A 19,012-nucleotide genomic window follows, 5' to 3' on the forward strand; every position below is an offset into this window, starting at 1 on the left:
TGTAAACAGTGTGAAACAAACCTGAAGCATCAGGGCACTAAAGTACCTGGAACAGAAACGTCTTCTGCAGTGAGAAGTAGCAGTCACCAGGCAGAGACACGAGCAACGCTACCGCAACATCACCTTCAATATTGTACAACTTCTAACATCCCAAATGCACCCAAAAACATCAACTCAAGGCTCCTTACAAAAGACACCATACTTTAACTGAATTCAAAGAAAAACTAGCCGTCACCTGTGTGTTTATGTGTAATAAAGTAAAGGCAAAATACCATTCCATGTTTTCCTCAGACAATTCAGATTTGGAGAAAGGCACTAAACTCTACAGGGGAACATCTTCTCTCAAAGCAAATAATTCGGTCAAAAAGAGAAGGCACTAGCAATACTTTGCTTTGATATCTCAGTTTCTTTTCAGCCATTCAGTTTGTCCATGCTCTAATGCCAGAAATAAATGATACTTTCTCTATATGCTTTACTTCATACAAAAATATAAACATACATGACATTATTGGAAAAAGAAAATACACTACAATCTAAGGGTATTTGAGCACTGTAGAACCCTCTTCACCTTGCTAAAAAAAATATACACCTCACAGAGACATGAAGCAAGATAAGGATAAAAAAATAAGTGCTGCAGTACTGAGGTGTAAGGTAAAGGTCAGTAAATCACACGAGCATTCTTATTTCAAGGCTGAGCCACAAGGTAAGTTACTCTGAATTCCACATAATGCCCACAGAAAGTTGTTCAGTGATTCAAAGCCTGTATGAACTAGTCTGCTGGGGAAGTGTGGAAATCAAAACCATGAACTCAATCACTCCTAAGTAGTGATTTCAAAACAAATTTGAAAACATGCGTAAGAACAGTGTGTTCATTTTGTCCCCTCTTCATCAACAGCCCATTGCAATACTTAGTGGAAACTGTTCAATTGATGGGAAATTTATCAGAAACCAATAGCTTTCTCCACCCCTCAGTCGATATAACTCCAACTGCATCTGAGACAACTTTGCACTGTTTCTTATCTCCTTGACTGCTTCAATTCTGTCATCAGATTTGTTTTGGCAGGTAAATCCATTTACAACTCTGGCAATAGTTCGTATGTTTTGTTCTGTTCCCCTTCCTCAAAGGTGTTGAAAGATTTGCCTTTAAAAAAAGGCTTTATGACAGCATAAAACAGTGATCTTGTTCTAACGCTCAAAAAGGATGAAAGGTTAGTACAACATCCCTCAACCTGCAATTCAGCATAGCAAAAGCAGCTACAAAAATCAGGAGAAGTTCAGGCTTTTTGTTATTTTCTCTTCATCACTATTTCGCCTTTCATGTTTTATCTGAATCTGTCTGGAAACAGGAAACATAAGACTAACCCAACAACTAGACTTGTTTCAGCATATGTTCCAGGACAACAGTAAGTAAACAAAATGGTGTTGATTGATCTTCATGGTTTCAGTATCCACACACATACAATCTGAATCATGAATTAATATTTGTCACAGACCAGCTGGGAAACATTGCAACATTATTATATCTTGTAGGTAGCTGAGAATCTGAGGATTCAAGAGACAACAGAATGCATGAAGGCCAGGAAGACACTTCAATGGTGTTATAAACATTTTCTTCCTTTAAAGAAGCAAGGACAATTGTGGAATGGTGTAAACAATGAATTTTCCGATGTGGTTGTGCTACCTTAGGCTTCTAGATTCTGAAGTCTTTCTGTGAGATGGGAGTTATGGTTAATATAGCCTGATATATGCTTTCAGCCTAATCTTAGTGTTACTGTCCCTGCCTCAGAGCATCTCCTCCTGTTGATCTTTAAAAAGGAAATAGTCTGCATTAGAACCAAGCATCTTAGTTTGATTTAGACCATCATTAGTAGCAGTATCTGTGGGAAGGCTGAATTAAATCAGGATAAAAAAGCAAATCATTATTTCCCTTCATATACATTCCACTGATTTCTGAACCTATAAAGCTGTTTAAAATCCAGACAGATACAGTCACTTCTGAAGACGTCTGCCTAGGTCACCTGCCTAAGAGAGCTGTGATTCTAGTCAATGGACAAATGCCTATATAAAAATAGCTAATTATAGGAACACTAGGATAATCAAAACAGTTAATCAGTCACCCATCAGCAAAATTAAAAATAAATTCACATGTGCAATAGATATCATCACTTTTTTCTCTGTCATTCTAAAAAAAACAGAAAAATGTTCTTACTCTTGCAGACTCTGCAATTAAAGTAGCACTCATTTTGAAACTGGGCAATTGGTCAAACAGCTTATATTTAGAAATCCAATTTTTGAAAATGTTATTTTAAACTGAAGATTAATTCTATTTAACAGCACAAAGTTTCAGACTTTTTAAATGGTTATTATGACAACAGCTCTTCATGCCTGAGGGCCTGGAAAAGGCACCCTATGCCTCTGCATCATTAACTCCTTCGAGCATGCTGCTGCAATTCCCATATGCATAATCCCTATTGTTTTCTTCTTCCATGAACTTGTATAGTTGCTATAGTCACATATTTTCAAAAACAGATATTGAGGGTACCCCAGCCAGCTACATACAGGGGCTATATGTTAGAAAATATGTATTTGAATATTTTCAGTGTAAGGAATCCAAATTTAGTAGCAAGGACTCCTCTTTAGCAGGAAGGGGCCTAACCGATACAATAGTACATTAAACGCAGTATTACATAAAAGATGAGATCTCTCCGATTCAAATGTTTGTGTGTGTGTGTGTGTGTGTGTGTGTGTATACATATATATATATATACATACACGGTGGCACTCAGTTCTTTCAGGTTTTTTTTTTTTTTTTTTTTTAAGGCATTTGGAGAAAGCTGCAGCTCTTGGATGAGTTTAATTTAGGCTCTGAAAGAGAAAGTTCAGATATGCTGCTGTCCTCGGCTTGCGACTGCCTTGAGCTCCCTACATAGAGCTTAAGGATTGTCCTTAGGAAGCAACTAATTGCCCCCATGCACAGTGCAGGAAGCCAGGCGCCCAGCCCAGCACTGTTACTGCCACTTCAGAAGCCAAATGTCATAACCCCCTCCCACAAAATTGAGCTCAGATACTACCATGGGATTTGAGTTCTTACTGATGAAAGCTCATCTGAACTACAGCCTCCAAGGATTATAGGAACTAAAATTAGCTGAAAATTATGCAAAGGTTTTGGTTCTCTTGCCCTGCACAGAGTAGAAGTAGCACACTTTCCTCTTGGCACACATTCCATTTACAGTTTTAAATAAAAACTGAGAGCAGTTGTCCATTTCAAAACTTACCTATTTCAGAAATCCAAATCCAGTATTTTAAGTAGCACAGATTTTTCAGTTTTAGGAGGAGAAGGAAAAGAGAGGCTGCTGATTTTTTTCTTCCTGCATAAGTCTAACAAAGAACAAAACCTACCTCAGGGATAAAACCTTTTAGCAATAATAATAAAACAGCAATAAAACCTCAACAGCCCTAACTCAACTTTCAGATATAGCTACATAAAGAAATCAAGTAACTCTGCTAAAGTCAATAAGATAAAAATAAGAATAGAAGCACATTCAAAATCTTCCCCGTCTTTAACTGTTGTTAAGACTAGCATGCTAGTGTAATAGAGCCATCATCTCTTCTTCACATCAGCTTCTTTTAAATTTAAGAGTTTCATCTTTTTCTTACTGATGTTTTTATTTAGTACTAAAAATATATATTAAATTAAGATCAAGACATCATCAAAAGGCCTGCTTAACATTTGTTTTTTAATTTTTAGAATGTAACTATATAACCATGTTCTCTACTTCTTGTAGAATCAACAGATTTATTCTTACGAATCAGGAGCTAAACTTAAGGAAACTTACTGGTTCCAAAAATCATTTTAGACTTAGGTATACAGAAAGAAAAGATATTTCAATGAACTCTCATTAGTTATTTTTTCTAAGTGAAAAAGTGTTTCTGTGGCAGTAAGTATCACCAATAGATTTTAAATTCAACAATTTAATTCTAATGAAGACAAAATTCTTTTTCTCTTAAATGGGCTTCTTTGACGCAAGCGTTGCTTCTAATGGAAGCCTGTTGCCAAGACTGTGTCACAAATTAGACATCTGAAAAGTAAGCAGTCAGTCTGTTAGTTACTGGGATTAATTTAATGAACTTACTCTCATTAAGCTTTATGAGCTATGTTGCATATAGGTGTGTGCGGAAGTCCACAACAGCAACACAACGATGACGTAAGACAATTAAGGTCTTTCTTTGATAAGAAATTTGGGGGGGGGGGGGGGAAAGGAGGGAAGGAGAGAGAAGGAGGTGGGGGGGGTGCAACAAACACTATGTGAAGAACAGCATTATTCAGCAAAATTAAAGACTGCTAATTGAAAGAATCATATGGAGACTATTTTAGCCCTCCTAAAATTTCAAAAAAGTAAGTCTTGCTCTGAAAACAAACAAATATAAATTTAAATCAAAACATTCAAAGCCCGACCATGCCTCTCCTCAAGTGAAAAGTTTTGCTACATCTTACTCCTGAAATCCAGATACTCTTTTTACCTCTGGATATCAAAATGAAGTCAGCATTCATTTAAAAACATTACAAGGGAACTAACCCTTAAAAAAATACAACAATAAAATGTTGCTTTCAACCACCTTTTAATATAAAAGACTGTCAGTTTATAAAAGCAGAAAGTGTCTTGACTGAAACAAACCCTATTCCCCCAGATTAATCAGATTTTCACCAATAAAGATCAGCATTAACACAGACTGAAATTATTGCAGTCACACATGGCTGAAAGACAGGGTTTTTTTTCCCCTCTTTAATCTGCAAGCTGGAAACCTCTGAAGTCTATAAATTCTAAACACTTAGATTTGACACACCAAAAAACAGAGGAACTCTTAGCTTCCTCCTATCCTTCCAAAACATCAAACATTTCCATGAGAAATAACAGTGCACTACAAGAGAAACCATCTCTTAGCATACCATTACTTTTTATTCAAAAAAAAAAAAAAAAAGATTACTTTGAACATACCTATGTTCTGAAGATCGCTTAAATTAGAAAAATCATCCAACATAATGAAAAGATCTACTTGGAACCAAAGAGCACCACCTCACACATCCCAACAAAAAAAAAAAAAAAAAAAAAACACCCTTGTAAGTGTGGGCTGGCTAACTTTATAGATTTGAGTGCAGCTATATTAATCTACTCCAGCTGTGAGTCTCACCTCAGCTGAAATATATATCCAACTACTGCCTATCTAACAAGCTATGTACTGAGACTTACGTACAATATTCTTTGGACTGTAAGTGACATAACAAAAATACAGTAGTTTATGTGCCTAGCTAACAAGTATGCTTGCTGCAACTTTATGAAGAAAGCAGACAATTGTACTAATAATGTGACTAATTGGGATTTGCAAGAGCAATTACTAAGTGGAAATTAAGCACAGGCCACAAAAATTATGCACCGAGTTCCTTGAAAAGCTGTTCCTCACTGTTTATGAGATTTTCAGATGCTCTTTGTTCTTCTGGAGTAGCTATCTAGATAAAAGCAGAAAGGTGCTTTTCCCTACTTTTTACTTTTAAGTAATTAAGGTTTGATTTTTTTTTTAGCTGAGAGATAAGAGATGCTGTACTTTTTTATTGCTTTTCAGAGCTTATGGTATGCAGCACATTGATGCAGATTAGTTTGAACACAGAGATGATAGGAAGTAGGAAATGTTTTTTGCTATGAATGCAACAAGGAAATGAGTGGGTGGTGGGGAATAAATGTTTAAAGTGGCTTTCCTTTAGGGAAGAAACAGAAATATAGCAGCCCTTCTCTATTTGTCCAGCATTAAGTATAGATGAATGTCTGATGCTGCTAGTGTTATTCTGTAGGGAACTAGTGCAGTGTCACTATTTTTAACTTTTGATTAGTACACTAATATTAAGATATTAAATACTGTCAGGAAAAAAAAATGGGCAAGTGCTACTTTTGATATTATTTAAATATATAACTTCATAAAGTAAAATAACTTCAAATAAAAAGTGTTTTTGAGTTTTCTGTATAACTAATATTTAGCTTCTCAAATACACTGGAAGAGCATGATTATCTCCTCCCTTCTCCATAAATTATTGCATAACTGTGCTGGACTCCAGGGGGGCTTTTAAAGGGTGGTTTTTTTTTTTTTTTAACCTAATTCTAATTTGTTTGCTGTTTTGAGCTTCTGCTGGATGTGTGGGTAGAACGGAGGTAGACAGATCCCAAAGAAGAATATTAAAACTTGGTATTTTTTACATTAAAGTAAGTGGGGGGGAGAGGGGGGAAGAAGACCCAAAACATAAAGGTCTAGCCCAGACTGTTTACAGAGTAAGTTTTGATTCTGCTGCGAATTAAAGAAAACAGCCATTTAGTTTATTATATGAGCTGATGTAAATACATTCCTTTTAAAGGTTTAATGTCATAATTGATAATCTTATATTCTCTGATTAAAAATACAAAATAAAGCAGGGTATAGCACTTGGGGATAAAGCGAACAGCATGTATTTCAAACAAATAGGTACTATTAATGGAGCCTGTTTCAAACTAAATTCTTCATGTTGTATATTCTACCCTGGCCAGCTCAGCTTGAAAAGTGTGGATGGGCTCCAAGGCATTTTGCGCGCTTCTTCTAAAACTGTCTCAGCAAACTGGAAGTAGTCTACTTTTCATTGCTCTGCTACACATTTGAACAAAATGTCTGAGGCTCTGATCTGAGAGTGAAGGGTGTTTTTTGGTGTTTCACCTTTGATGATTCAGCATTTTTTATTATTGATTAATGAAATCAATACACAAGTATCAATACACAAGAAAAACACACAAGTAAAAATGAACTACAGGTTGGGACATCTGTTTCTGGGGTGACATCCTAGCTCCTCAAAGTCAATGGGAGTTTTGCCAGTGGATCAGTGAAGGCATGAATTCTCTCCGTGGTCCTCAGTTCACGTGTTATCAGTTGATATTTGTGTGTGTGCGCCTACATGTGTGTGTGTGTATATATATATATATATATATGTAAAATGAAGAAATATTATTGGCAGCTGAAGTTGTAAAGTTGAAGGGCCAATACTAGGGAAAATAGATCCTGTATTCAAATAAAGAAAGTGCTCCCCTCTGAGGCCCAACTAGAGAGCCCAGAGAGATTATCATGCCTTTTCTTTCCTACTGCCAGTCCATCTGGCACAGTACTACTCCTTTGCAGAGTATAATAATGGCCACTAAGACGCACTGTATTTCAGAGCTGTTCTGAACTCTGCGAACCAGTTCCTGGAACAAGATGCAGATCCCAGCTGCATCCGCACTCTGTCCCCTTATCCCAGGGACAGGAACAGTAACAAGCTCCAGACGCTTCCCTGATCTGTCCGACGGGGAGCAAGACACTGGAGAATATGCTGTGCCCATGGGCTTGTGCAGGCCAGATAAGGCAGGTCAGGAATAGCCTCTGGGTTTCTCATATTCTTCTCCAAGATGTTAACAAAATGCTACTTCACATGCAAGCCAACTGTGAAATTTAAATTTGCAATACCAATCACTGGATAATATAATCAATCTTATTTTGTAAAACTTGAATGCAAAACTCATACAAATTTCTGTAACGCTGTGCTGTTGTTTTCCATTGAAGCTGTAGTATTGCATTTTGTTTTAAAAAAAGCAAGCAAACAAAAGTCTTGACACCCTAGCCATTCCTTACAAAATTGTCTTATCCGGAATAGTGTTTTCCACACCATATCTCTTCTTAATGAAGCTAAGACCTGTTTAACAGGGCACAAAAGCAAGCTGTCTCTTACATGTTAATAGTTCACCTTACTGGAGACAGATAGCACTGCAGTAATTTCTTATCTGAAAATTGCAAGAGTACAAAAAAAAAAAAAGAAAAAAATAAGCTCTGATGCTGACTCCGAGACTTTACTTGGCTGAATAATAAAAGAAGTGGGTTCTTGAATATTTCCATAACAAAAGGCATCAAGTAAATTTTTTTATTAATTTCAATAAGCTTTTGCTAGTGCCTTAGTTTGAAATGTTTGAGGGTCAACGCAGCAAATGGATCGTTCTTACTAAAGCTAGCAAACACCAAATGTCTGACATTTTAGACTGGGTACAAAATGCAAAACCTGTGAGAATGGCTTGTAGTATTTTATTAAAATTGTACTTGTTTGTTATTAGTGTTGTCATTACAAAGGGTTATTTTTACTAAAGGCTAACTACAAAGAAAAGGAGGAAAGTGGATCAATATATTGAATTGCTGATTTATTGGGATCTAGAAGAGCAAAGTGGCTGTTGCTCGCTGTGAAGTTTCATCTCTATCCAAGTCAGACATCTGTTTTGTGTTTTGCAAATGAATGTTGTTACTGCAAGGTGGGGAAAAGGGAAGGCTGGACACCAGCTTAAAGAGACACTCAAGGTTCATGAGGGGTTAAACAGCATAGATTTAATAAAGGACTTACACTCCAAGCTGTGTGGGGAGCCTTGGGAACCATGTGGAGAGGCTGTTGATGGGAAGCTGCTGGACACAGGGATCAGATGCCCAGGTGGGACTCACTCATTGCATCTTAACGATCCCTTAAATCTACTAGAACTATTTCCTTAGCTCGGCTGTGCTGACCTTGGGTAGCTGCTGGCTGGGAAGCAACCTGACACTGCTGACTACACGGAATACGCGTATCTGGCCTTCGCAGGAATTTGGTCAGTGTGCAGAGAGCACAGTCTGGGCCTGCCATCATGTTCTCTGCCAGTCTCCTGGCTCCTTGCCACATCACTACAGCTGTCTTTGGGGGTAGCCCTCCACGCTGTGTCCTGAAATAAGGTATTTCTGGAACAGTAGAAACACATCTGAGAAACAACAGAGCACAAAGAATTGTAGAGTCAACTGTCCGTCTGTCTAAACATAAAGTATTGAAAATGTATTTATAGCGCTTTTAGTGCAACTGCTGGAAGCCTTATTCCTTTGCTACACGCTGTTCCTATTGCTTGGAGTTGGTGATTTCTGTGCGAGTTCCTAAATCTAGAACCAAAAGTGGTGACAATAAACTAGGAGGCGCAGCCAATAAAAGGAAACTGGAATACCTTATCGGAAACAAGAACCTGGATATCTCTTGGTAAAGATCCTCCCCCATCCCTGAGTACTTTGACCACTGAAAATTACATAAAAGGGAAATATTGCCTCTTCCTCCCATGCTTCCTCCCAAAGTCCAGTCTTCAAAGAGGGGTCAGCCTTGGATCCAATTCCGTGTCCCAAAAGGGATCCCCAGAGTCTGCATACAGCCAGCCTGGGCATGAGAGTTACAGCGGTAAGGAGACACTTGCAGAAGTGGGGCCTGTGAATTCTGCATTCATAACACCCTGTAAGAAGCTAATAATGGCAGAAAACTGCCATCTCTGTTTTTGAGATGAAATAGAAAATGGCATTTTCCACAGTCTGTAGTAAAAGGAGAAAGCATGGAAAACAAAAGCCTATCAGAGCATGTGTTTTCAAATGTGTGTGGACTATTCTTTACATTTTTTAAACAATGAAAACAATAATAATCATTGCATACACTAGAACTTCTATACTACTCACGGGCACAGTCTGACCCCCGCCATGATTTGGATGTTCAGTTGCAACGTTATTTTTGCTCTGTATGAAAATCCCCTGTCACTAATAAAAAATAATTATCTCACATATTATTTAATGAGTCACGCCAATCCAGCTAATCATCTCAGCAAAAGGTTAGTGTGGTGATTTATTTCTACCCTTTTACTGCCACTTTGAAACTCAGGTGTATTGCAAGTATTTGATGACAGAAATGCTTCTTTCTGAAAATAATCCTCCCTGCAAGCGCTTATGTGTGTGTCTCTCTCTCTATATATAGAAAAACTCTGCTATTCTGTCAGAATTATAACAAAGGTCTTTATTTCTAAAGGCTTGATGGGTTTCTGTAGAGTTACATGCTGCATTTCCTGTCTTATTAGCAGATGTCATGCTGCCTTATAGGAGTTTCCACATCATGATTAAAGCTGTGACTTTTCTGTGAGGAAAAAGTCCTGTTATTTGTTGTTGCCCCCAAATAATTACAACATAAAATAAAAGTCCATGAGATGTTGCTTATTTGTTTGCATATGTTAGGCAGTAGTTCTCATCTTCACAAAAAACAGATCTGCATGCTAAATCCAACATAAAAGTGTCCAATCAAACAGAAGTTACTTTCACGACTGGTATTATAACTATGACGTAGAACACGCTAAGACTCAGGTCCTCATCTAAAACTGCAAGTCCTTAAAAATACAGAAACTATGATTTGCCCAAAAAGTACAAACTGCTCTTTCTTAGTATTTGAGGATTTAAAGATTTTTTCTCTTTGATGCTGAGCACAACTTCCACTGAAAACGTGAACGAAACCCTCACAGTACCTGCTCCTCAAAGGTTTTTAAGATCTGTCTCAGCATTGTTGAAAAAAGTGATGACTATGGAATGAAAATGTAGTTAGGCTGACAGAAAAAAACGCTGCAGAAATATTTAATAATAAGATTTAGATCAGGAGCTTCAGTAAAATCATCGGGGGTTAAAGCTGACAAATCCTAAATTTTAAAACAGGTTATAAGGACATGGATGAAACCACTCTTAATTTACTTGTACACTGATATCTAGCTTGAACATTTTTTTTCTAGAGTTTTTAGCAACACATTTAAAGCAGTAAAATGGCTTTATGCAAAAGTGGTCTACTCAACTGATAGGTTAACTATCTGTTTGCTATTGAAGATAAGAAGAAAAATATCTAGAATCTCCAGACTGGGTTTCAGAGAAAAATCTCTGAATAGTAGTCCTTTCCTTTTCTACCTCCAGGAATGCCTCCTAGGAATATGAACTGACTTTCGCAAAGTATAAGGGTGCCTTTAAGTTCAGAACCTCCTGAAGTCATCTGGATCAGGAAATGAAATGGACAAAGAGACAATATGCTGTTAAGAAAAAAATTCTTATTTTGATACCAAGACCCACCACTTTTTGTCTAACATGTTTTACAGTAGCTGACATAACCATTCAGAATTTTACGACTGTAGCAGAATTAGTGCGGAAGAAATAGCTAACATCTGTGGAAAATAAGTATCACATTTGTTTGTACATATGTGTATTTGTACGTATCTGTGTGTGTATATATGTGTGTGTGTGTGTATACACATACACACTCCCCCCCACATATATGTATATATATGTATATAAATAAGAGAGAGTATTGCAAAAGGATTTTTCAGGGTGCCCCACTCAAATCTTAAACAGAAAAGATCTGGAAAATTCAAAAGATGTTTAAGAAAAATCATACCTTTCTTATCACTGCTATGCCTATCTATGAACATTTTCTGAGAAATGGTCCAATGGTGGTAAAAATAATAATTCAGCCCTGTATTGCTGTTCCATAATACAGGGGACAGGACTGTCACAAATGAAATTTGTTGTTTGATCCTTTATGGGTATGCCAGTACGTTATGGGAGTAAGAAATTCCAGTAAGATACAAGGGGAAAAGTAAACGACACCAAAAAGAGGACTATATAAGTATCAAAGACTAGAAAGTTAATCTGACAGAGAACAATCCATGACAAATCAGAAATAACCTTTCATTGGATTGTGTTTGGATTTACTGAGAGAATGGCACTGAATATTCTTGTAAAGGATTGACTTTAAATGAGTTCTTGAACCATATTTTCACCTCTTCCTTGTGTATGTGTAACAATTAATGCCTTAAAATCAAAAAACGATTTAAGAATAAAGGAGTTTTCCCTGCTACATTTTGCGGTCATTTTGAGAAAAATTTTGAGAATTTTGAGAAAAATCACATTTTGAGAAAAATCACAGAATGGTTTAGGTTGGAAGGGACCTCCGGAGATCATCTAGTCCAACCCCCCTGCTCAAGCAGGATCCTCTGAAGCATATTTCCCAGGATCGCGTCCAGGTGGGTTTTGAATATCTCCAGCGAAGGAGACTCCACTACCTCTCTGGGCAACCTCTTCCAGTGCTCTGTCAACCTCACAGGACAGAAGTCTTTCCTCATGTTCAGATGGAACTTCCTGTGGTTCAGTTTCTGCCTGTTGCCTCTTGTCCTGTCGCTGGGCACCACGGAGAAGAGGCTGGCCCCATCCTCTCAACATCCTCCCTTCAGATACTTGTACACATTGATGACATCTCCCCTCAGTCTTCTCTTCTCCAGGCTGAACAGGCCCAGCTTTCTCAGCCTTTCCTCATAGCAGAGATGCTCCAGTCCCCTCATCATCGTTGCAGCCCTCTGCTGGACTCTCTCCAGTAGTGCCATGTCTCTGTTGTACTGGGGAGCCCAGAATTGGACCCAGTACTCCAGGTGAGGCCTGCCTAGGGCTGAGGAGAGGGGCAGGATCACCTCCCTCCACCTGCTGGCAACGCTCTGCCTAATGCACCCCAGGATCCCATTGGCCTTCTGGGCCACAAGGGCACATTGCTGGCTCATTCTTAACTTGTTGTCCACCAGCACTCCCAGCTCCTTTTCTTTTTTCTTGGGTCTATCTTTGAACTATATACTACCTGTAGCTCCCTCTCCACAATAACATTATAGTAAATAATATTTCTCACTGAAGTGTAATGATGTTTACTTGTGTAAAAAACTGTTAATGAACTAATGAAAGATTGTCAATAGGAAAAATGAATACAATCTAGTGAGATCTAGTCTCCTCTTCTGAAATTGTTTTGTTACTTAAACATTAATGTGAACAACAAGTTAACTCAGAGCCTGATAACATGCATTTTCAAGTGTAAAGAATAGAGGATCGTTGTTTCCGAATCACACCTTTAAAGTCTTTCCCTGTCTTAGATCAATGCAATACTTCAAAGTGTACAGTTCTCTTCCGATTATCAGTGTAGTTAGCCACTACCATGGCAAGGAATAAAAAATGTTATTTAAATTCACAAGAAGGATTGTGTTTTGAAGATTTCCATGACAGTTTTGGAGACCTTCAAATTTAGGTAAAGTTTTGGACAACCACCTGAATTTTCCCAGGCTCCTCTCAACTGCAACATGAAACCTTTCAACGTTAATTCACGAATAACTAGCACGCCTGTGAGATGACCTCCCTTCTAGTACTTTGTTGTTACTGTCCTACCTTTTGTATTGACCACCCTGCCTTGTATTTGTTTCCTCAGTGCACTTCTTGGCCTTACTATGCATTTCTTCTTTCAAGTTATTTCTAAAGTAAATCAGCCAATATATTTTAAAACTGGTTAATAACCTGATCTCTTGCGCACCCTGCTTTTATACTTCACCTTCCTGAATTCTTGTCATTGATATCTGCCCTCTGTCACTGAGAGCCAACCATGTTCCTCGTCTATTTAAGCAGCTCATCATTTTTAACTTACTAGTCTCGCTGATTAGTTTTTTATATTTTTAGATTGATTTAGATAGGTTAGTCTTTTGAATGTCCCAGTAAATGGCAGACAGGGATTTCCTACTCAGTGCTTTTCAAAAGAAGAAATTACAGAATGCGCTGCAGTGGTTTCTCTTTGATAAATGTATCCTGATAATCTGTAATCAAATAATAACCTTCCATAGGTTTTCTTACCATAACAACCGACAAAACTCTTTACTCTTTATTTTATCCAAATCCAAACTTTATTATCTGGTCTTTTTACTAAAAGGGGAATATTCTCCTTATTTTTCCTCTCCATTTCTAAGGTGGCTTAGACCATTTTATAGTTCCTTGTACTGTTTCGGGAAATAAAACTCATATGTGGAGGCAGGAACAAATTTTGCATCATGAATTTCTACAGCAATGCAAATTTCCATTCTTCCTTTCTTATTACTGATCTAAATTAGCTTGTGCTGAACAAGGAGTTGGACCACATCACCTACAGAGGTTCCTTTCAAAATGAATTATTCTGTAATTCTACTGGAAATTCATAAACTTCAATCTGAAGTTGGAGAAAAAACTGCCAATGGTGACTGGTGACTGTACCATTCCCTCTCCCTATTATTAGTGAAATATACAAACAAAAGCACAGTATAATTCAGTTATATTAGGTCATCCCAGGTGCTTGCAGAGAAGAACACAAAATTATCTAAACAAGCCTATTTTCTCACAGTTCCTTAGGATTTTAAAATAGCATATTCTTCCCCTCAGGACCTTTCAAACCATTTTTATCACATCTCAAGTCTTCTACATCAGCAACTCTAATTTTCACCCTGGAAACAAGAACTTTAGTTCTTTCTTCTTTCCCAGTCTGTCTAAAATTAAAAAAAAAAAAAAAAAACAGACAAAGCTGCACACAGGCAAAAATGACCACGTTCTGACACAGTTTGAAATCCAGACAATCTTTCTGCTCATACTCTGCTTTCTTACGAAGTCTGTAGTCTAAAAAAATCTCTTTTCTTGGAAAACACGTATTTACAAGAACTCTTCCACATTGTGAGGCAGAAAGGGAAGCTCTTTTGCTCATCTACGTATCAGTCTCATCAATGGGTATATGCACAGACACAAGTGTTAGTCTGTGCAAAGCACACTACACAGCTGGAAGTACTGAGTGTTAATCCCAGTTTTCCTGAATATATTCAACAACCTTCTGGTTAACTAATTGATGGATCCTGTCCTGTGAACAGTGAGGGTGTGGAGTAGCATTTGAAATGAGAGGCAATATACATGTTAGGATCTGCCCAACACCTAAGATTAAGCTAAAGTGAGTGTACATTAGAACTGCATAGAAAGAAATTTACTTAATTCAGAAAGTGCAATTATAATGCCAGTAACACTCAAGAATTCTATAAAGGTCAGTGTCACTCATAATAGCAAGTTTTAAATCAGACTTACAATGTTCCTTCCTGAAGAACATGTCATCTGGATTAAAAAAAGAAAAAAAAAAAAAAGAAAGGATGATCTGGAACCGAAAGAATGAACACATTAAATCACTGAAAGACCAGTTACAAGAGTTCATAGGAAACTTCTGGTTTCACTGAGCATGAGCCACACATGTACTCTCCCAGTCCTGCTTTTCTCGAGTATTCCTCCCCAATTTCATTTCCTTTCCAATGAAAGATGACAATCACTTAAAAAATCTGATTATTATCAGCAAAACTGCCTGTTTACACTTTCTCATCAGTACTATTTTCCTCATGGTACTAAATTTTGACATGACCCTCACTACTGCTGTTGTATCATTACCACAACTGAAGTCATCAATTCAGTTTGGGCACCAGACAACCAATACAGGATAAATCTGAAATGTAATTAGTGTGCGCTCTCTATTCTACATAACTTCCTGGATTAACATCTGTAGAATGCACTCAACTGTGAGACATTCATATGATTTTTTTTTGATTTTTACCATACTGCTCTTGTATTTTCAAAATCTTTTGTGTTATAAAAAAAGGTAACTACACAATACTTCAAAGATGCTCATTCCAAGTTCATATGATACAATTTTAGAAAAAAGTGTTTTTTAGTCTCTCTTTAGCTGGCCATTTTTTCAGTTAAATAATATCACTGCAAAAGTCATTCCAGTTTGCCAGACTATGAACATAAGAGAAAGCTTAATCCTTTAGAAGATAGATACCTCACTCTTCTCAATGATTCCCATGTCCTTTTGTCCTTTATAAAATATCTGGGAATGTATATAACCAAGATTTTGTGAACCCAAGCTTTCCAGTACATTCATTTTCACTGAGCTAGCACTGATGCCCATTTCCATTGCAATTTCAGCCACTATTGCCCATCTGTTTTCTCGTATCAAATATTCAAATCCACACATACTGAGTTGCAACAGGGCTGTCCTATACAGAATACTTGCACTCCTGGACTCTTCTACATACATTTATGTGCCTTGCCTTTTTTCCCTGGAATGTACTGCAGTACTTAATTCATGCCCATTAATATACCCCAAAAAACAATAAACTTGAGTTAAGTGACTTTCTTTAATATTTAATTTTTTAAGTCAAATTCTCCTGAGAAACAGCCCTTTTTCCTTTTGGAATCTATTTCTGTTCCATGCTAGAAAAAGAATAAGTCTATTCTTAATCCAAAGCTCAGGTAAGTTCTTACGCATTTTACCCATCACTGATCAAGCAGTTCGTCTAATTAGCTACCTAATGAATTACTCAACTGCAAAATCACAGGTATACAGTATCTTTTTTTCTAAACTCCTCAATAAGAAACCTTTCAAAATCATACCACAGAAGTAATAAAATTGCTCTTTCGCTGTCTATAGGGATGAGGGGGCCGCCAATAAGTATTATTTCAGGGTTAGTTGACCCTCTCTCCTCTTACACTTATCTCTGTATGTACCTTTCTCAAGTATCTGCTTGTATGTCTCTATAGCCTTTGTCTGCAGAAAAGAGGCAGACTATACCCACTGAATAACAGTGAAAAATTGGATTAAAGTCAGTAAGATAAGCAGCAGAATACTTCTCTTGTTGTTGAACTGGGACAATGAAATGTTATGTGTAATCATTCAGAGTTGGTATTTTATGTGCTTTGTGTACAGTTCTGTAAAAGATCTGAGTCCTCAACTTCTTCCGTAATCACTTCTTTTTGTTATGACTTCATACCAATCCATTAAACCAGAGATGAGAAAGACTAGACATAAAATGCCTAAACTCCATTCCGCATCAGACGCCCACTGAACTGCAGCACACTAGCGCACTTCACTATTTCATGTAAACCATGCTTTGCAAAACATGGGTTTTGTGTGTTTGGCTTGCACAATCATCAGCTTACCTAATGTGTGCTGCTGGGCTACGAGCTGTCTTGCAAGGAGCCAGATCAGGTGTCCTCTGCATACCTGACTTGGTGCGCCTGCCAAACTACACTATCCATCCGGCTCGGCAGACTTTTCTGTATATACTGTTTGACTCACAAAGGCAAGAGGTCTTCTGCCAAACAGCTGCATTCAAACAACCCTTCTAATAAAAAAAGAGTTTGTGAGCACCAGTTGCTGTGAAAACCAAAGAACAGAAGAATACTCAGAATTTCTGAAAAACAGGTTGTTATTTAAAATCCTAAACATGAATTTTAGTCTGACTTCTGATTCATTTTTAAATACCTTATTTTTTAAAGTACTGATAGAAAAAACTGGCAAAACATCAGAATGAAGGGATATTATTTAGGTGATTAATACCTTGAAACAGTGCAAAAAGCCAGTCAAAGGCAGCTATAAAGCATAAGACATGCTTAACATGAAGGCACAGGCAAGCTTTGAGTGCAAATCCCCTAATCCTATTGATCCTGCTTCTGAAAAGGAGTGAAGCTCTTCTGTGACTCTGAAGGGTGACAATAGACAGTAAGTGCACATGCAGGCAATGTATGCTTCAGGAAACTTAATCACATAACCTTCTTCATTACTCGAAAAATCACTCCTGTCAATACTCAAGCCACATCCTCACTAACTGCTGCTGTTCAAGATGCTGTCAGTCTTCCCATATGATTTTGTGAACCAAATAAATTCCAAGTCATTTAAAGGTGTTATTATCTCTGCTGACAACATTACCCCATTCATGAGTTGCAGAAATGGGAAAATAAAACTTATTTAAATGCTTTGTTCTGGCAGCTTCTCAGGCTCTCAACATGAAAAACATAAGGTTTCAACCTAGAATTGGAGACTGAGTAAGTATTTAAACATTTTCTCATAGATATAAATCTGTTCATAGCATTCAACCAGGAATATTTCTGTTATAAATCAAAAGGTTTTGTTTCTTTCTTTGTAAATAGTATTATCTTTGAAAGCAGGCATGTTAACATACAGATTATCTGGCATGTTAGAAGAACCTGTTTTGTTAATTTTTCTGTTAATTTTTACCACGTGGGATTATAAACGCTTCCCAGAAGAATGTAAATGCACCTTCCTAAAGTGATTATGTCAAAGATTCATGTCAAAGACTACTATTTCTCTACATGGCTTGATATATCATTCAGACCACTGAGTCATCGGGATAATCTACTGTTGATGTCTCCCTTGGTAAAAAAAGGTGATAAAAAACTTTCCCCTTTGTGATGAGACCTTTATCAAGAGTGTTTTTGTACCAGTAATGTTTTTTTTTTTCAGAACCTGGCTCAATAGGCAAGCTATCAGCAATGATCTAGTTTCATAAACGACTGTTTCAGAAAACAGGAAGATTTTTAGTTTATGGAGGAAAACCAATGAGTAGATTGTAAATATAATTCCATCCCTTTGAAGAAGAAGCAACAATTAGCTTGTGTTGTCAAAATAACAAAGGAAGCAACAAAATATGATTCTGATAGTCACAAAATGTGCATAGTCTCCTAGTTCTGAGAGAAAATAATCTGCCCTTGTGTTTCATAGTCTTAATTCTTCATATCAAAGTCAAGATGGGGGGAAAAATGAAAGAGGAAAGTCTCTGCAGCCTGTTTCATAACTCTTTCCTGCACAGATTCCACTTCTATTTGAAAATGATGGATCAAATGGCTCAGAAATGGTCTGTTTCCCTTGCTACACCCCACAGAAACTGTCAGTGTATAGGGGAGTTCTACACGCAGAAATGGGCTGGAGCTGAGATGGCCCAACAGAAGATGACTGGATCAGAAAGACTAAAGGAAACATCTGTAACATCTCCTTTTAATCCTATACTGTCCTTTCTTTTCTTTTCTTTTTTTCTTTTGGTAACAGAGGGTTCCAGGGCGTTAGACGTTTCCGTAACCAGCTTGTAAGAGTGCTTGGTAAGGCTGCTCATCGACGCTATGGTTGGTTTTTAAACTTACAGCAATCACTTCAGTATTAGCATTGAAATGTTTTGGAAAACTTTATCTGCAGTAAATCCCTTATGCTAAAACAAGTAACTAAGCAACCATACTGGGGTAAAGCAAGCAAAATGGGAAAACAGTCCATCACTGGAAAATGCCTTGGATTTCTTTTATTTGTCCCTTTATCTCATTTTAAAAAGATCACTCCCTTGCTTAGTCTTGCTATACGAGCTTCACTCCTGAGTGGATCTTTCCAGAGGAGTTATAAACCTCTGAAAAATGGGGTTTATAATAGAAATGTTGACAGCTGGCTCTTAACAGTAGCAGAGTTACCCAACACTGCTGT

Source organism: Struthio camelus, chromosome 10 (genome assembly GCF_040807025.1).
Source record: "Struthio camelus isolate bStrCam1 chromosome 10, bStrCam1.hap1, whole genome shotgun sequence".
Taxonomy (NCBI): domain Eukaryota; kingdom Metazoa; phylum Chordata; class Aves; order Struthioniformes; family Struthionidae; genus Struthio; species Struthio camelus.